The 23,729-nt window shown below is 38.4% G+C and overlaps 1 protein-coding gene across 32 annotated transcripts in view; it reads left to right on the forward strand.

Moving 5' to 3' along the window:
* The window catches only part of HIVEP2 (HIVEP zinc finger 2), a 183,887-nt gene that overhangs the window by 96,561 nt on the left and 63,597 nt on the right, over nucleotides 1-23,729 (forward strand). For all 32 annotated transcript variants that reach the window (XM_070256268.1, XM_070256266.1, XM_070256274.1 and 29 more), the window contains one exon: nucleotides 7,893-8,005. The gene's annotated coding sequence lies outside the window, so the exon portion shown is untranslated. The remainder of the gene's footprint in view (nucleotides 1-7,892; nucleotides 8,006-23,729) is intronic.

Consider the following 23,729-nt stretch of genomic DNA (forward strand, 5'->3'; position numbering starts at 1 on the left):
TTTGAAATTGCAGAGATTTGGCATAATCCATTGTCTAAATTCTGTCTTCCAGCAAGCATCAAGAAGTCTTGTAGGACAGAAACGTGGAAGGGATGGTAGCTGTGGTTAAACCGTAGTCATAGCATTTAACCTTGACATGAAATGTAATATATGCAAGTATTCCATATATCCTTTCTTTCTGCTTACAATAGGGTAGTGAAGTTGATATTTCCAAAGACGGAACCGGAACTCAGTGAGATTGTTGACTTGACCCAGGAATGCTAAAATGTACTGTTTCTCTTTCAAATGCTTCCTTTCCCTCCTGCAGCTTATAGGTATCCTCACTTCCCTATAATTTTCTTCAGTAAAAAAAAGTTGAGATTGAATTTTCATGTTTATTGGACCTTTGCAATCCTCTGTTCCTTTTCTGTTCATTCCATTGGGCAATATATCCAACATATTGTGGGCTCACAGGAAAAGCTCCCTAAGGAGATTAAAAAAAACGAAGGTGTAATTCATTAATAATTTCATTCTGTTTCTGGATGTGTTTTCTTCCCATTGTCAGCCAGTGTGGGAGGAAAGGGAAGAATAATATTGGAGCCGAGGGTGTTGTGTGGGTATGTGCCATCCAAAAGTATCTTATAGGAGAAAAGTGTTCATTTTTATAAAAGTAAAATTCAAACACTCTGGATAACAGAAGATTATTAATTCTATTGTAGTGAAAAGTTATATTCTAATGCTGTTAAAATTGTTAATCATTAGAGACATATGTTAATCAAAGGGATGCATAAATATATATACAAAAATGGTAATTTTGTGCTACCAGGCTGAAACCTAAAATGTCACTAACACTGTTGCTGTTGCCAATGGAGAAAATCTGCATAAGACTAGGACAAAACTGCCTGTTTCTTTACTGCCCTGGAGCAGCATTATAATTCCCAAACCTACAAATATTAAACAAGGTCAGAAGCTCCCTTCATCTGGCTAAAAGTGAATTCTGGTGAAAAGTTTTGAATGAGGAGCCAGCCCGGTCATATAATGGTTAAGTTCGTGCATTCTGCTTCAGTGGCCTGGGGTTCACAGGTTCTGATCCCAGGCTTGGACCTACACACTGCTCAGCTCAACAAGCCATGCTGTGGTGGCCTCCCACGAGGAAGAAATAGAAGGACTTACAACTAGGATATACAACTGTGTCCTGGGGCTTTGGGGAGGAAAAAAAAGTTTCAAATGGTAATATCTACAGCCACAAGGAGGTGCACTGTAGTTTTCCCATGTTGGAACTCCAGACACTTCCTTTTCTGGTTCCTGCTCCTTCTCTGTCCACATCCTCCCAACCTGGGGCCTTATCAGGTCCGACCTCTTCTATGAAACCATGTGCCATTATTCTAGCTGTTACTGAACTCTTCCTCTTCATTATTAGATCCATTATTAGACTCCATTATTAGAGTCGTCACCACGCATTTTAGCAATTAGCACTTAATTTTTTAAAAATAATTTTTTATGTGTTGGTTCAGAACTTATGTTATTATATACTTTACTGTCTCCTGTAACAATTAGCACTGTGTTAGGTACCTTGCCAATGTTCTTAATTGGTTGATTGTTACTTCTGTTGTCTAGCTATGAGTAAATCATTGTTACCGCCTTGCTTCTCAAAGTGTGGGCCTCAGACCCGTGCATCAGCATCACTGGGGAACTTGAACAAGTTGGCCCCCACCCAGACCTGCAGAATCGTAATCTACATTTTAACCAGCTCCTCTGGTGACTCACACATGTTGTTAAAAGTTTTCATAGCCGTGTTGAGGAAGCTCCCTCTCCCTGGAAGGACCCGGTGAACCTGCAACTCTCCCTTTACGCCAGTGTAGTGTGGGAGTGATTTAAGAGTCTGGTTGTAGCAGAATGAAGTTGCCTGCTCTTACTGTGACAATGAGGTTGTAAATTTAGTCTTAACATAGAAAAGGTAAGAAAAAGTTTAAAAGTGGCCAGAGGCCCTGTTTAAGTCATCAGGACTGTATTCGTATAATGATTCAAGACAACACTAGATCCAAATCATTAAAATCCCTTGAAATGGCTTCTTTTAAAAGTCTCAAACTGAGGAGCAAAAAGGATGATTTCCTTTCCTTAGTTACCTTATTATTATTATTTTTATTTTTATATTTTTTGCGCTTGAAGTGCTTACACCCACTCAGCTTGCTATTTTGAACTCTGGGAAAGAAAGTTTGTGGGCATCTTGCAGTCTTTCAGGAAACGAGGCTTGGATTAAATATTTGCCACATTTTCTTTGTGTTTCTTTCTTCCGGGAAGGTGGAGAAGCACATTGCTCAGGCTTTCACTCAACTTGACACAGAGTGTGACTTTCAAAGTGTGGATGAAAACAGCTTCCGCCCTTCTTGGACGACCTTCACACAGATGTTTCTGACTTTTTTCCCCTCCTGTTTCTTCTATTTGTCCTCTTTTTCCTTTCACCATAGTGACTAGAATTCTTCATGTACCACATAGGTTTTGTAAAATATGATTCCTTGAGAGTACCTACATTTGTTAAATCGGAGAAGAAAACACATGGATTTAATTAACATGTACGACAATATGTAGACTTTTCTCCGTCAAACTTAAGCTTAAAATATTTTATTATAATTTTAAGTCATTTACATTTCTCTGTTTGTTTTTCACTATCTTTGAATCCAAACCTATTTCACAGATGGCAGACATAAGAGACATTGGTTGGGAGGGAGCGAATGGGGCGTATTAAGTAATCCCAGCCATTCGGCCGTCTTTTAAATGAACTCAGGGCTTTGTGTTGTAGATATGCTAAGAAAATAAACTGGTTGCATGGGATATTATTTTGTGGTGCTTGTGTTGCATACATAGAGTTAATTTCGTTTTTGTTGAGGCAATTAAGACTTAAAATACTTGTCTTCTGTTTAATCGGTGTTCGCCTGCTTATAAAGGATATTACTCAGGGAACTTTGTGAGGAATTAACACAATTTAGTTGCTGGACCTGAGGAATGAAGTATTTCTAAGCAAGTGAAATGGAAATGAGGACAGGCAGAACCTGGAGACTTGTAGAATGTAAATGTTTATTGAATATAAAAGTTAAATGTAATAAATGTAGAGATGCATTATGATATACTATGGTTTTCTTTTTTACATGGGAATACAAAATATTGAAAAGATTCTTATGTATGTGATTCAACACAATTCTATTCAAACTCCTAATGGGAATGTGTTTGGGGTATGGGTGAATATGGAGGGCAGATAATACACTTAATCAAATAATATGATCTGGGAGTAATGGGTGAGAATTTCACAAGTGTACACGTACACATAAGGAATATGTATCAGGAATGTTTGAGAAAAGAGGACAAGGAGTGGAATCTCGCCCCACTGTGGATTCAGACGTACTGGAAAGACAGCGACAGTAATTCAAACTGCCTAACAGGTGCACACCAGGGTCACGTGATAATGCACATGGAAAATACCTCACAGTGCCAGTCACATAACGTTTACTTGGTCTGAACAAACGTTCCATTTTAAATGTGTAGATCAACGTAACAAAATGGAGAACCCAGAAATGGACCCACTGTAATACAATGTATACATAAAATATGGTATCACAAGCTTAGTAAATAGTATTGTGGATCACTTTGAATTTGTCAAAAATAGCTGAATATGTACCGCACACTATGGATCCAAATATATGCCAGATATGTTAAATGGTTAAATATCTAAAAATAAACTTAAAGGACAATTTGTAAAACAGTTAATATGTATATCATATTAAATGGCCATTGAAATTCTGAAGAAAAAATAGGACGTAAATGCATTCAAATTATATAAATAGATAATTTTTACATTAAAGATGAAAGACAGTAAAGTTAATAATTAATAAAATTACTTTTAAATGGGAAAGTAATTATGGTCACCATTAAAATAAAAAAGCAATCTGGAAGTACCATTTTACATTTAATAAAGCCTCAAAAAAATTTAGTCACAGGATGGTGAGGAAGTTTGGTGAAGGTGGAATGCTCATATATCACTGGTGGCTTTATAGGTAATTTCAATCTTTTGATGTCAATTTGGCTATAATGTGAAGTCTGCAAAGATATTCATTCCCTTTGATTTAATCCTATTTCTGTTAATATTTTAAGGAAAAGATAGTATCCCTTGTGTTAAAAATAGATGAGAACATCTGAAATGTTCCCACATACAGGAGTGATTAAGGAAATGGCTAAGCATGCTAATGCTATGGAATATTATGTGGCGAGTAAAACTGAGAACTGTGTGAACTACATGGAAATATAAAATGCGTCTGTGAAATGTTAAATTAAAACATTAGAATGCATAATTATGTGTACATTCTGAGGGCATGCATGTGAAAATACGCTTTCATAAGGGAAAATAAATACTAGATTAAAGTTTTAAAAAGTGCAAATAATTGTGTTTGGGTGGTGGGATTAAGGGTATTTTTCTGGTTAAAAATGTCTCCAAGGGCTGGCCCAGTGGTGCAGCAGTTAAGTTTGCGAGCTCTGCTTTGGCAGCCCAGGGTTTGCAGGTTTGGATCCCAGGCATGGACCTACACACCGCTCATCAAGCCATTCTGTGGCAATGCCCCATGTACAAAGGAGAGGAAGATTGGCACAGATGTTAGGTCAGGGCCACTCTTACACACACACACACACACACACACACAAAGTTATCTTCAATGTTATGTATTTATAAGGAAAAATAATATAAAGGACTAAGTAGGGAGAAAATAATATAAATGGCTAAGGAGAGCAACTAACTCTGGCCATCAGGGCACTGCTTTCCAGATGTTATTTTGGAGCTCTGCCAAAATATATGAAGATATCTTGGTATGTAACAGTCACAAGGTGTTTTTAGTTTCCTTATTCTCCTTGGCCAGTTTTTTGCTAGGTTGCAAAGAAGCGAGTTGATTCTAACCATGATGAGGAGGGTGGCATGGAGCCTATGGTGTTTGTGGGTCTGTTTTCACTCACTTTGCACTCATTTCCTTCCCATCCTAAATGGAAAAGCATGTTTAATGTTGTCGGTGCTCAATAAACTCCTCCTAAATATTATTGAACTTTTGCCTGTGGGAGACAAAGAAACTCACTGGAACACTGGTCAGAAATCTGCCTGCTAGTTACATGACCTTGAGTAAGTGACTGTGACTTTTGGGCCTCAGTCTCATCCTCAATAAAGGAGGGTGTCTGATGGCCATAAAGGAGTAGTCCAGGGCTATAAGACATTATAATTCACGAGCTGACTCCAGGGTCCCATTTCCTACTGTAAAGTGCTCCGGAAAGGACTAATTTACTGTGTTCGCTGTTGGAACAGATTGGACGCTAAAGTGCTCCCGGGGAGTGTCCTGGTCCCCTCAGGGAGCATGATTCCTGTATACTATATGGGGTAAACCATTCACCTGCAGAAAGTCATTCAAATCCCGCATTGCCGGGCCATCTGATTTATTATACACTGGTAGCTGGAGTAGACCAATTGGTGGGGAGCGTGATCAAACATTAGCTAATGATAAATTACCCCATTGTTTAGACCATGTCATTAAAAACAAAGTTCAGATGTAGTTAGATTTTCTGATGGAGACAAAATACCACTGATTGAGGTGTTTTTCTGTCCTGGTGTGGTGAGGCAGGCAATAAACACAAATTGAAGGGAAGGATGTCTAGCTCCAGTACTTTCAGCAGGGAATAAAATTATGCGAGGTGTTGCACTACTCGATGGTGCAGAAATTGCAGGGACCCTATTATCGTATCTCAGGTGTCGTTCTTCACGTCCAAGGAAATGGACGTTTCTAAAGAATGTTGTATTGTGGTTTGTACACATGAAACTTACCTGTTACACAGGCAACAGATCCATATCTTCTGTGCTAATTAGGGCCAGTCACTTAACTGAATCATCCATATAGGTAACTAATATATTTCGTACGTAATGCTTCTGAAGTTTGATATGAGGTGCCCATATCACCACTGAGAAATTCCTAAGTAATTTGAAATCGCTGACCACTCAGATAAGCAGAGTTAAGTTGAAACTAGAGCATAGTTCCTATATTATAAGTGAAAAACCTTTTAAGATACTGGCTTAGTGACTGGCCACACTCAAGAAATTTAAGTCCTCTTAGGAGGCAAAAACTACATAACTTAGGAAAACTACTCTACCGAAGAAATAAACACAGACAGAGAGGGATGGTAGATCCAGACTGTGGGACAGGTCGGTTTCGCATTACACGTTGAAAAATTGGTGAGAAAGGATTCTTAAGAATCTTCAAGTCGTTCTGCATTATGAGGGGACGCGCCCTCCCTCTTTCTTGGAAAGTGACTAACATAAAGATAAGTTGTTGAACAGTGTACCAGCACAAAACCATCATGGCAGGAATTCAGAGATGATATTACAAAGCTAGCTACCAAACATTATTTGAAAGAACCTTTGTAACTCTTTCAGAAAAAGGCCTGGAAAAGTACAAAAATGTTTTGCTGCTCGATATTCAAATGTGAAAAGTGCGTGTGTTGTACCGTTTTGTTTAGGTGCTTATATTTGTTGATCCAGCATAATTTAAAATAAACAAATTGTTTGACGTTTGTCTTGTCATATTTATGGCGAGAACCCTGGAATAATATTTAAAACTATTTATCTCTGTGAATGAAGTCTTTTGAGATCATATCCAAATGAGTTTCCTAAATAACTATTTTTTAAATGGGAATAAGACTAGAATCGAGACACAGGTTGTCTTGAAAGTGAAAATATATTTCCCATGACTACTGTGGATTTCTACTTAGTATATATAATTATTGCTATTTGTCTTCTCCATTATTAGGAATCTTTTTGTTTTGTTTGTTTTGGATTTTTTTTGAGCATCTACCTTCTAACAGTGCATAGCAAATCAGTTTCAACTTTTTTTTTAGACTGAGATAACTATCAATTAATTTTTCTAACATGTATAGTGGGATTGGGGAGTAACAGTATGTGCCTAATTCTAAATTGCATAGTAAAAATCATGTGTTGGTGGCCTTAGGATAGATTTTTGAACTTTCACTTGAATATAGTTGTGTTTGATGTTCTGGGATTTTACAACATACTAAATCTGCCCTGGGGGGTACCATATTCGAGAGTAGCTGGGAGCCGCCCAATATTCTCTCTCCCTCCTCTGCTCACTCCCACCCCCCAGCAACTCATTTCTTTTATGAGCTCATCAGTTGATATATAGCTTGCTTTCTCTCAAACTTTCTCTTGGAACTGAGATAATAATTTTAATACTCGAGCTTCAGAAAATGTGCGCCTACTGATAAAATGAGTAGAACGAACTGATATTATTTATAAATCGAATTAAACTGTTTATGAGTCTTTTGCAGAGCGGGAGACAGGGTATAGCATTCTAAGAATGATTTGAAAATTCATGCTGGTGAATTTTTTGCAAATGATCTCTCTAGGTATTAGTTTATATTCCTCAACAGAGATCGCATGTAGCTAGGGCTTAACAGTTTTGAGGGACTGCAACCTACGCGTTGTCGTTGCAGCAATAAATTAATAAGAATCAATGAGTCAGATTCCAAAGCAATCAGTTGCATCTTTTTCTCATCTCTAATGTCACATATCCTAACTGACATTATCTAGTCATCGTTTCTATGTGCCAATTAGCACTGAAAATAAACTCTTCTGATCTCACACTTTTGTGTTATTTTATTTTTTCCTCTATGCTTGAACATTCATTTTACCCCAAAGTGGAAAATTTAATTGAGTTGGCAGATGCTTTTGTCGTTTTATAGTCTTAAACAGCATAGTAACTTAGGAGAAGATATAGTAATAATCTTGATTTGATTTCTGTGTTATTAATGTATCGATCATATGATGCTACTCTGGTTTAAATATTATTCTTTTTTGTTTCTTTTTCTTTCCTCATTAGGTGGAGTCTTTGAATTTTTTAAAAGACAATGATAATCAGATCTACTTGAAAAATTAAGCAAATTGATTTGGTTGGAACACTCTTTAACCAATACTTTAACATTCAGCCTCTGGGTAAGTTGAGTCAAGTGTTTCCTATATGGCTTGATTTCAAAATTATTGGAAAAATCTCTCAAGCAAAATACTTAGCTTTATGTGATATTTTGACAGTAATGATTTGAGGTCCTCAAAACCTGTGAAAGATGTCTGGGATGCTATCTAAATGAAAATGTTCATAAGTCTTACCACTTTTATGGGACTATCCTGATGAGGAAGATGAGATTAGAAAATGTAATCACTTATAGTTTGAAACCAGATCCTTTAATTTACTATTTTAATGATTATTTGCTTATTGTAATCTTGAGATAATGTGAGAATATCCAATTATACTTTTAGTGAGATATTTGCGTGTAGCTGTACTGTATTGTATCAGATGCAAATCTAAGGTATAATGACCATTTTCAGTAAATTAGTAACTCCTTATTTTAGACCGTTCTCTTTTTACAGAAAGCTGAGTTTCCGTGGTAAGAATAGAAATCTTAAGGACTTGTTCAATTCAACTTCCTTGTTGCACTGTGTTGCTGCAGAAAGCTCTTGAGGTAGAGAACACTTACCCAGGAGGAGTTTAGGCTTGTAGCAAATTGTTGGTGCTGCCAAGACAGAATTTAGTGGGAACAGGACTTTGGCTACTGTTAAAATGTCACTATAGTAAACCTGCTCAGTCAAACAGATTTTTGGCATCAGGAGTCTAAATGATACTGACTTTAGGGTTTGGTAATTTGTTTTTAATCCAGGCAAACTCATGCTTTAATTAACTCTTTACGCAGTAACAGAAAAATTGGGAAAAATTTTACATTCCTAGTCTATGCGACAAGACTTGAGTTTCTGATATCCTAAATGTTATTCATGATTCTAACTTGTGCAACTTGTTACTTAATTATTCTCTGAATAAACTGGAGCTATTTTAAAACCTGGTGAGTGATAACGAATGAGAGAAGCAAGTGTCTAATCATTTGGGAAGCCGACTTCGAAACCAAGTGTCTGCTTTACCTGTGGGCATCTTAAGACGTGATGTGGTGAGGTGGTTTTCAGGGATACTGTTGCGTAGCTTGTTCACTGCCAACAGCTGCCTTAGCGTGTCTAGAGTAATTTCCCTTGAGGCCACTGCCCTGCGACTTGATTTGTTAGTGTAGCTTTTGAGCACCCAGTGAATGTAGAAATAGCAAGTGTGGAAAGCCCGGGAATCTTTTCATTCTGCCTGGAGGGTTCGTGACCTAAGATTTATTTGTGACCAATAATTTCCATTGTTATGGGCACATGGTGCCATTTGGAAAAATCTTTGGATAATTAAAGGGATATAAGGCAGTTAGATGAAAAACCCATCAGGAAGAGAAATGTTAAAAAAAAAGTTTCAAAAGCAAAGCCTTAATTTCTTCAATAGCTATAATAGCCGTTAGAAGATGAAAATTAATACTCTGAACCACTAACTTAAATGTGTTTGTCTGCCACATTTAATTTTCCATCTACTCACAAGGTTGGCTTTTACAGTTATTCCCAAAGTGCCCCACAGTGTTACAGTTACATTTGGGTTGATGGGACTCAATTTAAATTATGTTTGGGAGACTATTCCATCAGCGCCTCCTGAGAATGGACGTGGTGTGGACACTGAGTGCATCCGGCGTGCTCCTTGCTTCTCGCACAGTGTGAGTTGTGGGCGCCTTTGGTTAAGGCAGCTCATTGGGTCACTGTGTTTTAAAATAATAAATTCTTTTAGTGTAATAAGGATGTTACTTAATTCATAAGATTATGTGAAGATTAAACTCCTGGCAGGTAGTAGGGGCTTGGTACCTAGCAGTGATCTATGGTGATTACTAGTGGTAGTAGTAGGTGTAATCATTGTTTAAACTTAACAGTATTATATTTTATTAATCACGTGACTAATTCTTTAGCCTGTCATTGTGGGCATAACTCATAGAGACGAGTGCATTTTCTCAATTAAACCAAACACTTATTTTGGTAAAGAAACACTTCATATGAAATTGGTAAGTTTTCGTGAGGTCTATGCCGCATAAATCAACAACCTCTCCATGACTTTCTCTCTCAACCTGGCCGTATGCAGTAGCCCAAGCAAGAATATTTTTTTCAAATATTAAATTTTTTAAATTTGCCCAATTTTCCCCACCCCAAATTGGTAGTAAATAGAAAACAGTTTGCAAAATAAGAAAGCAAAACCCTCACCATTAAGAACTATATCCATTTTTTTGGTACTTTTTGTAAAAGATAGTAAATATAAATTACTTTATCTTTATAATAATGTTGCTTTTGATGTAGTACCATTTTCCTTCAAGTAATCAATGGTTTAGTCAGGTCTTGACGTCATTCGTTTTATGGCAATATTAGCTGGACTAGGAATCTTTAACCATGTCCTCAGATTTCTATTCTCAATGCATTGGCTGTAATTATTTAAGAATTATGTAAGTGACATTTCTTTTTTTAAGCTGAGGAAAGATAAGAAGGAAGGTGAAAATTGTTAACATTCATTGGGCATATTCTGTTAGTCAGGTTCTGTGCTGTTGGTGCTTAATCTTTTTAAAGTAAGAATTAAGAATCTAAATTCATATGAGGAAATTGGGTTTCAGAGCAGTAATTAATTTGCTGAGAATTATATAGTTATGATAGTAATTTTTGGAGTCAAGTTATTGAATTCTTACTTTAAATTTAGGAAACACAAAATATGTAATTCTATGTTCTGTGCAAATTGCTGCATTTGGTGATTTCCCCAGATTCATTGTTCATCCATCCCTCTGCTGCTTTCTCTTCTGATATGCCTTTATATGTTTTTGGAGTGTTTTTTTGGGTCATTACTTATACCAATATGGAAAATAAAAGTGAGGAAAACTTTTAATCTATTCTATTTGGACATATTTTTGTGGGTCTTATAAAGATTTGATAAGGTTGCAAATTAGATCTATGACCGGGTATAACTTTTCCTGCTGTGCAGAGTGGACCTATGAGCTTCAATGTATCGCAGCCTTCAGAATGTTTCCTTTTGCATGGGGTTATTTTTCTAGCTTTTCTGATACATCCAGTTCTTCTGTTTGGGTGCCTCGTATTTTAAGGCAACTGAAGAGGGTATCAGAATTTATGACTGAGGATTTCTGAGCTGACGTGAAACCTCTGGACTCCGACTCCTTCCAGGGACTGCTGTTTCCTTTGCTCTTAGAGCCTGTGGAAGGGAGCCCTTTACTGTGAACTTCTTGGGCTCCCTGCTTTCATTTTTCCAAAAGTCTTTTCTTACCCTCTTCTACACAGCTTGATGCTTCCTACTTTGTTCTTCAAGCACCTCACTCGGTTATACCTTCCTTCATTCATGTGTTCAATACCTTTACCCCTTCATTTATGCAGCATCAATCCATGAACATTAATTAAACCAGCAGTATGAGCAATGTATGTTTTGTTTCTTGAGCATTCTGTAGCCATCTGAAAACTGACTGAGGCTTGCTTTGATATCATTTCATAGTATTCCCTTCTGTCTGTCTTCCTGTCTCCTTACTTTAGCTTGTGGTATAGGATGTCTGTGTAGGAGATCCTCTCATCTTTTACTCTCCATACAAACCCTACACAATGGAACTTGGTAATCAGACACCTTGTTACTATGAAGATGTGAATTACCATTTGCGTAATGCTTTACAGTTTGCAAATGGCTTCCATGTTACAGTATCTCATTTAAGGCAATGACTGTTATGTAGATATTACTCACATTTTATTATGTGTAACAGGAAGCAGAAGCTCAGGGGTTTTCAACTGAGTGATTTGCTTAAATTTATAGCACCAGTTAGTCATGAGCAAGAATTCCACCCTGCCTCTCCCAACGTCTCACAGCATGTCATTCACCAGCAGGTCATTGGTTTAGTTACCGACAGTGTTCAAATATCCCAGCTTTGTTGAGGCAGTCACTGTATTCTGTTTCATATGATTCATACATGAAACAGAAGCCATACTGGAGTTTGAGGGCGGAATCAGATATCGTAATTTTAGGGAATCTTGGAGGCATCTTTACCTTCCTTGATGATACAAACTGTCAAGTTCACCCCATCACTCCTCCTGCTCTGAGAGTCACATAAACTCCAAGCAACATCCTTATGGATCAAGAATGGCCTTTGGAGTTCTGATTTCCTTGGCAATTATAGTTTTCACTATAAATTACTAAATTGGATATTGGACAAAGCCACCCAGTTGGAGATCTTTATTTTTGAACCTGCTGTCACATTGACTTCTCATCCATGAATTGCCAAAAGACTAACTTTGCATTTTCTACCTCATCTACTATTTGGGTTATTGGTTAATGTGCTTTCCTGATATCAGAGTCTGGTTAATTCCTTTATTTTAGTATTACTTATCTTCATGTTTCATCTCATTTTCTCTCTGAATCCCCTTAACACTTATACTTCTCTCTTTTCACTCTTTGTATGTATTTTTGTGCTTGCTTTTTGTGTTAAAGTAGTTCTGTGAGATTTTTATCTCATGCACCACCCTGTAAGTGGCCTGAGGGCAAAGAGTCTGACTTTATTTTGTTGGTGTCCTCTTCGACCTTGAATATGGTGATTGAAAATATAGTAGATACTCAATAAATATTTGTTGAATTTAATAAAAATATTTGGTTATGAGTTTTCTTTTAATAATCATTTTGGGGACTGCACCTTGATACCTGGGCACAGATTGATTTTAATCATATTAGTGAGATGAATCAGCAAGTCTGATACTTATTAAACATCCAGAGCAGGTTCATAAGAACAAATGTATGTGTTTTTTAGTATTCTTTTTGAATGCAAAAAATTCTTCTTAAAGTAAAATAATGACAGTCCCCTTCCCTGCTCAACAAAACAAAACAAAAACCCCTCCATTCCCCTGACAAGGACACTTTATTGTCCTTATCTTGACCGTGGGAACAAAAACAATTGGCCTCTGAAGAGATTTAATGAGATAAAATAAAACGTGGCCTTGGATTGTTATGGCTTCCTGGGAGATACAGGTGTGGATGTGACATGCCTGTGGAGCACAATTGTCTGACTTTGGGACTAAGGGTGTACATTTAATTTGGCCTGTGGTGGTGGGAAGCCCCTGAAAATTTTTGAGCACTAGGGATGCAATGTGAGCTGCACTTTAGGAAGCTGAATCTGGCTGGGCTGTGTTGGATGGCATGGGGGTAGAGGTGAAGGTTCCGTGAGTGGGCGTAAGAGTCCCTGAAAGCACAGAAGCCATTTAGGAGGGAGTTGCCTTAATTCGCACGAGAGCTGTCACCTCCTGTCGTGCCCTTTGCCTCTCCTCCCACGCTTCATCACAGACGAGAGCACTGTTGAGAAAACTTTAGAGAACACTTGAATCCCAGGTTCAGAGAATTCTCTGCGACTTACCTTCCTCCAGTCTCTTCCTCAGTTCCTCACTCCTCAGGTTTTGCATCTTGGCGCCCTTGTGGCTACTTTCAGCTCTAAGTGTTTTCCTTAAGGCTTTCCTGATACTTGCACAGGTTAGTCCCTCTGATGATTGTCCCTGGGTTCCATATACACAAGGGCGTCATGCCTAGACCTGTCCCTTAGAGATTTGCCAGTCAGGCCCAGAGTACCTTCTGAGCTCCCGACTTTGTGTGTTGTCGGGGGCCTGAATTGGAGTGGTGGCAGTAAGGATTGACAGGACACAGATAGAAGGAGGGAGAGTGTGCAGGAAGCCAGTGTAGGACTGCCTGATTGGGGATAGGAGGCGTTTGTGTGTGTATGTGTGGTTGTGTGTGCACTTCTGGGGGTGGGGAACAGGAGGAAGCTGTCAATGATGACACAGGCTTTGAGCTTGGGAGTTTGAATGTAACTTTTAATAGAAAAAAGGAAGTAAAGAGAGAAGCTGGTTTGGGTAGTAGGATGATGAATTTGATTATATACCAGTTGAGTTTGAGATAAAAGTAGATAAACAGCGTACACTTGACTTTTCTTTTTCATGAGGGTTTATAGTTGGAAATACGAATTCACGGGAAGCCTTGAGCCTTCTTCCTCTTTTTTTGCTGTTCTTCCAGCTCCTTAAATATTTCCCAAGAGCTTAGGATGGTTTTAGGTTTTCTCGACTTTACCCCTGCCAACCTCCCCCCAAATGCACCTCCTCAGGAACTTGTATACTTGTCAGAGTACTCACAGCAGCCAGAAGTGTGCCTTTCAGCCTCCTAAAATAAGACTTAGGGGAAAAATAGCTATCTTTTCCTTTTGAGGAGCATGATCATTGTCATCTCACGACTTGCTGAAATAGCACAGGGAAGGAACATTTTTTGGCAGGCTGCGAAATCTAGGGAATGCGCGAACACATGCACTTCTCCTTTGCTATGATGTATTCAATGGAGGCAGTCTAGTTCAGGAAAGCAGGGGGATTTTCACTTGAGCACTAAAATGGAAAAAAAATGTATCAGCCATTTGAATCTAAAGTTGTTCTCTCAATTGCTGATATTTCTCACAACAGAATCCTTAGGTTCTTAAATTTGATGGTAGCAATCAGTTGGCTGGTTCCAGTGTAATCCACCCCATTCCCATCCACTGAGGAGTTTTTGAATTTCAGAAGAGATACTCTTGATTAAATCAGTGTAAGAGCATATAATGATCCTGTAATTATCATTTGCCATTACCGTGTGTGCTAATGATTAAAGCAAACATTTAATAACTATAGGGCAGTAAATATATTTTAGATCTTGAGCCATAAAAAGATTTCCATTAACAGAATGTTTTGTGCACAAATAAATTATTCATTGACTGTAGCAGAGCTTGATTCTGTCATCAGTCTTCAGTGGAAATTTTGAGAACACCAATCATCACAGATGCCAACACTAAGTTGGCTTGAGCCCTCATCGTTCTTACATGGAACCTGAGCTTTTTTGGCTATTTGTAAAAGCTTTAGTTTGGTTAAATTCAATGAATATTTATGACATTTCTGCCATATGCAATTTAGTGTTCTGGTGGTTGGAGGAATACAATGATGTGCAAGTCTGCATTTTAGCTTCAAGTTGCTTATAAACCTGAGAGAGAGATATGACTTGAGCATGCCTGACTTGGATATAAGAAAGCTTGAGTAGCGCCCTCAGAGATGTATAAATGAAATGTGTTACAAATTCAGAGGAGAAAGAAATCATATGCATTTCCTTGTGGTAATATGGGGCTGAAGGGCTTAGGGATCAGAAAGTGTTTCCTGAGGAAAGCTCTAGAGAAGGAAAGGCTTTGATAGGCAGAAAGAATTACATCCACGTAGGCAAAGAGATGGGTGGATAGTGTGGGTGTCATCATGGAAGGAAAAGTAGCATGGCACGTTTGGAACACGGCATTGAGAAGTGAAGAGGAGGCGTGAAAGAAGAAGAATTCCAGAAGGTACTGAGAGAACAAGGGAGTATAAAGGGCCTTGAATGTGTAATTAGCACATCAGTTTGGTAGACCTTGGAGAACCTTTACCCACTTTTGGGCTAAGGGGTGACGTGATTGGATTATATTTTAGAACTATACTTCACTTCACCTCACAGACTAAGAGGTAGAAATCCCAGGTGTAGACAAGGTGAGGAAGCTATCAGGATAGTCTCCACAAGAGGTAGTGAGGTTCTGAACTAGAATGGTTGTAATAGGAAAAGATAAGAGGGCACCATGGGAGAGACACTGTGATTAAATCATCTATAGGTTTTTGGCATGTGATTGGTTATGGAGGGGTGGGAAACAGGAAGGAGTTAAAGATTCCATTCAACAACTTTAGCCAACTTTTGAATCCATCCAACATTTATGGAAAACCAGCCATGTGCGAGATGGTGCTTGGTGCCAGAGGTGTGTACTGAGAGAAAGGAGAATGGTCCTGTTCCCAAGTAGCTGAAAATTTAATTGGGCATATAAAATATGTACTCAGTTAACTAAAATCCAAAGTAGATCATATCAGTGCGATAACAGGAATAAAGTAAAGGGTTATGAGAACACAAAGAAGTAGTATTATTTTTGACAGTGGAAAAGTGAGGACGCACATAGAGGAGTAGATGCTTCAACTAGGAGTATTTTGGCTGTCGGAAGTGTGGCAGGAAAACCCAGAGAGACAAGTATCAAAGAAGCTAAGGGGAGAGGACTCTTACTTGTTGTCTACTGGACACCAGATTCTGAGCTGGGAGCTGTGTGTATAAGGAAGGCATATTCAACAGCATGAAGTGCTCCAAAGTCGCCAACAGTGTTTTCTAGGAAGGGGCCAGTGTATTTGGCAATTTAAGGATTACCAGTGGCTTTTGAAGAGGGTTCAGAAGGGTAAGGATGGAAACATCCCAAAGCTTCTTACTTATCTTGAAGATGTAATTAAACTACCTCAGTGAGAGAAAAGGCTGCGCTTTCCCAGTGATTTCTCCTTGATGGGTCAAGTTTATATAAACCTCCGTAGATTTTAATGCTCTGGCTGGTCTTAGAGGTATCACTCTAGAATGTGTTAGTCCTGAGAAGTCTTTGCAAAGTTAAGAATAGTTGCAGAAATTTTAGCTTGCTGGATTATTTTCTCACGAGTAAAAGATTTCAACACTGACAACCAGCCTCCCTCTTGCTCCCTGCTTCCTCCTTCCTCCCTCCTGCTCCTCCCTTTGAGTCCTCAGCCCAGTAGGGTGAGCACACTGCCACACCCTTGGCTCAGGGTCAGGGAAGTCCTCGGGCTCTCCTTGGCTCTTTTCCCATGTGGAGGGAGATTTCCACGGAGAACAATCCAGGGAAGTGCATGCACAAATAGATACACACACACACACATCCCAGTTCTTTTCCTGTCCCCAAGGATATACGTGTGCCAATAAACAGACAAAACACACAGTCATATACACCCATATTGTGTCACATTTGCCCTGAGGAAACATAGGGCAGAGATTCAGTAGTCCAGTAGGAGGTGGGGGGGGAGGGTGGTATTATTAACAGTTTAACATTTAGGAAGAATAATGTAACTTAAAGAAAAATTTAGAAATTGCTTTGTTGAGATGAATAGCATGTTACTATAGAATGTTAAAGGGTGAATTTGTATCATGGTTATATTTAGTTGATTTTTGTTGTGTCTTTTTTTAATCAATTATCACAGCATGCTGGGCATAATAAAAGAACTTTCACAGAGGCACCCACCCGTATTATCACAAAGGGGAATTTTAAATTATATCAGACCTCCCTGTAATTTAAAAGCAATAAAGGGAGAGAAATGAAAAGGAGTAGTAGAATGGAGGAAGAAGCAATTGCTCCTTAACCCCACAAATGCACACTAGCTCATGGCAGGGCAAGTGTGAGTGTGTTTACAGTCATTCATTTGTTCCCTCATTCATTCACTCGCTTGATCACTCAATGAATAAACATTTACTGAGTTCCAGTTGTATTCCAGGCTGAGGCTGGGAAATATAGCTGAGCAGAGAAAAGACATGCAAAATTTTAAATCAAATACATCCTTCTTATAGGAAACTAGCCACTGTCAGGAAGTTTCCCTGTTTTATAGGTGGACAGCTTGATGAAAGTGCGCTTTTGAGGTGAGTATTATATACTACTGTTTTGCCCCTCAAAGCTATCTCCTGCCATTGTGAACCCTAAAATGTGTTCAACCTGCTGGAATACAGTAACCCTGGTAGTGGAACTCCTCAGGTTTCTGAACAAATTTCCTTGCGTTCTCCTCACACTTAACTTACTGCCGTATTGGGATTCCTTTTCCTTAAGAATTTCCCCCTGTCTTATCAGAAACCTTGGGATAGATAGGGTCTGTCTGTTTATTTGTGTGTACATGTAAATATTCGAAATATCCTCAGGGAATTCCCCCAATATAGGGACATCTTCTACCTTTGGAAGCACTGTCAAGATCTTTTCAACCAGCCGTCAAGCTCAGAGTGGAGGGGTATTGAGACTGACTTCAGCTAGTCTCCTAGGGAACAGTAAATCTCAGAGGGTAGCAGTGTGTCCCTTGCCAGGTAATACTTTCTCTTTTTAGTCTTTTTTATTTATTACCTCTCCTTGTCTCATTTTTATAGTTTCCTACTTTTCTTCCAACTGGCAACTGTGGCTGATAGGTTTGTGTCTTGCAGGATTTATCCTATTTTAATTTCCGCTTGGTTATGTTGTCTGAGAAAACAAGGCCTTTGTTCTCCCCCGTTTGCTTTTCAGCACACGTTCGTGAATATTTGGGTCAGGTGTAACATGCTACCATGTTCACCTGTATTTTAAATACTCAAAAATTCAAGGTGAGCTAAAAAAAATATGGGACTTTGGTTAGAGAATTCTTAATCTTGAGTTCTTTTGTTTCCACAGCAAATCAAAAATATATGTGCACGATATATGCGTAAATGGCAATAATTTTCATTATGTGAAATATAAATTTTGAGTTTTGGGAGTTAATGAACATATTGAAATATGTTTTGTAAAGTTACTGAAATATTTGAATTAACCTATATGTTAATTTGGAATTTTATTCTGCCTATTTTAAGAATGCCCTAACCTAAATTTGGAAGTATTTATTTGACAAAGATAAAATGTTTATGTGAAGTTTTTTTAATTCTAGAGAGAAAAAAGGTTAATTTCACTTTGATATTATTTTCTATGCATTTATGCCTGTATTGCTTTTGAAAGCATATATGTCTTCTTACGCCTTGTATCTGTGGCCCTAGAGGAAAGACCAAGAACTGGTCTGATACATGTATCTCATTCATTCATCCACTATTCATTCATCAATTCAGGATGGGGATGGAAGGATGTTGACCAATGGCTTGTATCTTTCATTCTGTTAAATGCAAGACAAACTAAGTGTTTTTACCTGGGAAATATAGTATTAATGGGAGGAACTAAGCATTGTATGGAAACTTAAGGTGGTTGTAAGTGGACGGAAAATTGCTCTGTGGTCAGGAAATATATAAGAGCATCATTCTGATAAATTATTAACTAATTAATTACAAAATTCCCTTTGATCATTTAAAGCTCGAAGGGATATGGTCTTTTCAAAATATCCAGAACTGTATGCCTGCTTTTAAAAATTTTATGTGTTGTGAACCTTTACCAGCTGCAAGGAAGAGCTGAAATACTTTGGTTAATTGTCAACAACTTCTCTAGTAGTTACAGTAAAAATAGAGCTATTCAGAGCTCTCCTACAAGCTTTTATTCTTAAGCTATTTAAACATTTATCTAATGGAAATTTCTTCTAAGCTAAGAATTTTATAATGAGACACTTTATTTTAAAGAGCTAGTTTCAGATATTGAAAAGGAGTATCTAGATCAGATGTTTTAAATTTGTTTTTGGAAGCAGCATGCTTGGCCTCCACAGCATGTGGGATAGAAGACCTGTTCCCTTAGCATTTTGCTTAGAATACAGAGGTGAGCCAGTGGAGGAAGATAACTTCATCGTTTATTTCAAGATATTTGTTTAAAATATTTACTACTAGAATTAGAATAATTTATTATTTTTAATATGCCCTATTTTACATGCATATCTTTGATGCATTTTGGAAATCCGATGAAAAAGTTTAAATTAAAATAAATTAATTCCATTTTGAGGTTGGCACTGTGAATTATCCTTCAGAACAGATGCAATTAGTTAACATTTTCTGAAGAACACATTTTTAAATCTTTTTACTCGCAGTGACATTATCACTCAAGCCCTTTTTTAGATATCTTGGAGAATTAAGTTTGGAAATGTTCTGTATGATTTCTGTAATGTCTATTATAATTAGACTTGCTTGAGTTTATCCATTTGTAAACTAATTTATATATATAAACTAACTTATAAGGAGGTTGGCTCTTGATAACTCAATGATTTCTTCCTTTCTAACATTATCAAAACCTTGATAAGTGATGTGTGAATTGAATAATACCAATGTTACATGGCACCACGTTAACCTCTTGTGAATAGTTAACTGTGGTGGGGAGGGAGCCGTGATTGATAGAAAGGCTGTAGGTTGAAATGTCAGGTCACCACTGAGGTTCTTGCCTTGGATCTCACAAGACTCCCTTACAGACCTTGGGCAAGGAACCAACCCTCCCCATCCCACTTCTGACTCTTGATTTTTGGTGTATATGTGTATATGTATAAATTGGATTTCCATATATATCTGCAAAACCTCTAAGATTCTTTCTCTGTTTAAAGCATGAAAATCAAGACTCCATAGAGATCTTTGAACAGAAATTGGTATGGATTATCATAGGAGTCAGTCCCTTAATCCAGATGTGTAGGAAATAGCCATCCTCTAAACTTCCAAGTATGAAGGGACACCTCTATTCAAAACGTTCATTGTGCTCACATGAATTGTTGAGAGAAACTTGCCACGAGACTTACCCTCCAAGTTTAAGATCTGGAGAATGAGCACGTACGTGAAAGGTGCTTTTCTGAGGCCTGCCTCATTCTTTTTGGCCTCGGCTGCCATTCTTCCTCCTGTTAGACCCTGATCTCAATTGGTCCGGTGGGAAATGCACAAGTGGTGTGGAGATGGTGGGGTACATGGCAGCCAAGAGCCTTGGAGGCAGGGAGAAGACAAAAGGGAGCAAACCAAGTGAGTGGTTTGTCTGTAATTATATGGAACTTACTAGACGCAAACTGCAGGTCCTCTCCTAACTTCTAGAATGTGCTGTCACTTACTGAGATTCAGCTATGGTTTTATCCCAGCTGACATGGGGCAGGATTTCCAAGATAGGCAATGAAGGGAATAACTTGCCTGCCCAGTTCCTTGGGCTGAATCTGGGCCATCGCGTTCCCTGGCTGCAAAGTGTGCGTGAGAAACTGAGATTCAGGAGTGGAGGCAAAAGCGAGTTGGAACTGCCTTCGTGATGCCTTCGTGATGCCTTCGTGATGGCCTTAAGGGAGAATTCGTTAGCAGCCAAGCTTGCTTTGGACCTTAAGAACACACAATTTTGGGTTAGGCTATTGCCGCCAATATTTGTGGGCCCTCCAGGGCGAGAGTTCAAATGGAGGCCCACATACATTTTTCTTAATTTGATCAGTGACGAAATTGTTGTTTGTAAAGAATGTGGAGTTGCAGGGATTTCATCTGACCTGTTCCATTTGTGGATTTGATGAGAATAATTTTCTGGCTCACATTTATTGTTCTCAACAGTAATTAAATCTTCATTAAGTAAAGAATTTGTAATGTCCTGTTAGTGAATTTTATATGGAGCATGCTTGACCACACAGGTTTGCTTACTTTTACTGTTTCCAGCTTTAAAAATTTAAGCAGATTGACTGATTTTAGATTTTCTATTGCTTTTTTTTCTTGGTTTTCTAAGTTTCTGAACTCCAAAAAAGAAGATACGTATAACAAGATCTCAACTTGTGCTCATTCTCAGTGACCCAAGAAAATTAAAAATAAAATGTCACTTTTCAAAGCATACAAAATATCAGTATATTTTCATCGGCAATGTAAATTAGCATAAGCAAAAATTCAAAAACTAAACTATTTTCAAAAGCTATTTTTCCTATTAAATATCCAGATTGTATGTTAAAATTAAAAGGAAAATCCATGTTACAATGAAAGTATAAAGCATTTTAAATCCAAAATTATTTAAACAAAGCTGAAGCTTTTTAATATATTTTTTGGAAATTCTATTGTCTTCTTAAATATTTTAACAGAAACAAATCTATATACAGGTTTAGTGTTCCATGTTCACGTAGTTGCTAATGTCAAGAATTAGCATCATGCTTCATGCCGTTTACATCTTCACAAATTTAAGAATAAGAATTGTTTAATTGCAAAATGCTGTTCAGGTTCCATGAATGATTGTTCCAAATACATCACCAACTCATTAATGATTCTAGACCCACTGCTCAAGTCCTATAGAAGCAAGAGAAGGGCTTGTGGCGCTACTGTACTTTGCTGTACAGGAATCTGCTGCCTTCCTGCCGTGTGAGAGAAAGGACCAGGCACTCTGTCTTTTCTCTTACCCCACGTGTGCTGCTCACATCTTCTCTGCTTTTGGAACAGTTATCTGACTCGACACTCTGCAGTGTCACAACCCACAAACCTTCAGGGCATTTGAACTCAGTCACTTTGTGATTGGAGCCATGAGATTAGGCACAAGGTGGAGAAGTGTTTCCCTGGGGCCTAAACAGCTCTAATCAGGAGCTGGGACATTTAGGGCTACAGGACATCTGGATGCCCGTGACAGAGATGCCCATGTATTTTCCAGTTAATTTCTTTTGTGTGTGCTTGTGGTATATGGGCTTTCTAAAGCATGGGCCCCAAGGCAAGAACCCCTCTTGCCTAGGTGTATGGGCTCTCCTGGCTGTGGGGGCCTCTGGGTATTAGCATTCTCATGGGGGCGCCATCTGCAGAGGCGGCAGAGGGGCTCTTTCCTGAGGACACTAGGGGGAGCTAGCACAGGAAGGAAGAAATGGCAGATGGTGTTGTGACTGGCTGTCAGATGGCCTGTGGGCTCTTAGAATTCTCTCTTGCTGGCATCGTAGAAATACTTGGTTGGGACTTTTTCAAGGGGCCTGGACGTCCTGTTTGATCAGGTGGGATTGGAAGAGGAGCCGTGGTTAATTGGTGTTGATGCCACTTTGTCTGTATGTGCCTGTAGGTTGGGAGGATCTGGAGGGTTTGAGTAACTCATTTCTAAGTCAATAAGTGCTCCCTTCTTCGCTTGGATAGAGATGGGGAAAGATGCTATTATCCTGTAAATCTGTTCTTCTCTACATATTTGGGAAGGATAGGATAGTTCCATTTTTCTTTGTGAATATTCTCTGTGGAGGGAACCAGGGACACAATTTAAGCATTGATCCTAGATCATTGGAATAATAAAGGGATTGATTATTTACTAAGTTGAGAATCTTAACCACAAATGGATAAAATTCAGAGCGTCTGAGAATTTGGTTGAGGAAAAAATGTTAACTGTTTCCATTAATTTCTCACTGAAGTTCAGCACTCCCTCCATTATTAATGTAGGCAACAGATGACAGTGGTTTTAGCAGTATCTGTGACTTTGTCACCAGTAGAAATTGCAGATATTGTCATATCATATTACTGTTGTGGCTAATATCTCAGAGTATCTTTATGATTATGACTACTTAAAATTATGATTATGACTACTTTATGATTATGACTGCTTAAAACTACTATTAAAAACTAGATATTATCCTGTACTATATCTTGTTTCTAGTTTTTAATAAAGAATTGCATGTTACTCTCAACAAATTTGTTTAAACATTTTTTTGAGATAACTATTTCATTATAATTGGTTTCCTTTGTAATTCTATGCATTCTATTTTGCATAGTTTAAAACATTATGCTAAGAAGGGATCCACAGGCTTTATCAGACTGCCACAGGGGCTCATGGCGGCGAGAAGATTAAGCAGCTCCAATCCAGATGAAATCCCATACTTCACTGCAGAAGATCAAGGCCTTGGAGAGAGTAGTGAGTTATGTAAGGTCAACCGGTGGAACAGGAATTAAAAGTGGTGTCCTTCTGCACTGTGTTGTCCTTGTACCTCAACCCCGATCTCAGTGCGGGGGCCTGAGCTTCTCTGTCTTCTTTGGTGAGCCCTTTGACTGTGGTGATGGCTGAGTCAGCTTCCTTCCTTGTTTGCGCTGTCCTGGCCTGTGGTGGCCTTCCTCCCACCTCTCCTTTCCAGGCCTGCTGGTGGACATGATGAGGTGTGGTCATCTACAGCAGTGCTCATCCCTGGGTCCCACAGCACCACAAAACATGTCCTAAGACACCCAGGGGAGTCAACAGAAAGAGTAGAAAATTTAACCCTGATTGCTTGACTCAGTTTTAATGGTGGTATTTTAGACAATATTGGTGTCCCAATACTAGAAGGAGAAATC

The sequence above is a fragment of the Equus caballus genome, chromosome 31 (assembly GCF_041296265.1).
Source record: "Equus caballus isolate H_3958 breed thoroughbred chromosome 31, TB-T2T, whole genome shotgun sequence".
In the NCBI taxonomy this organism is placed as follows: domain Eukaryota; kingdom Metazoa; phylum Chordata; class Mammalia; order Perissodactyla; family Equidae; genus Equus; species Equus caballus.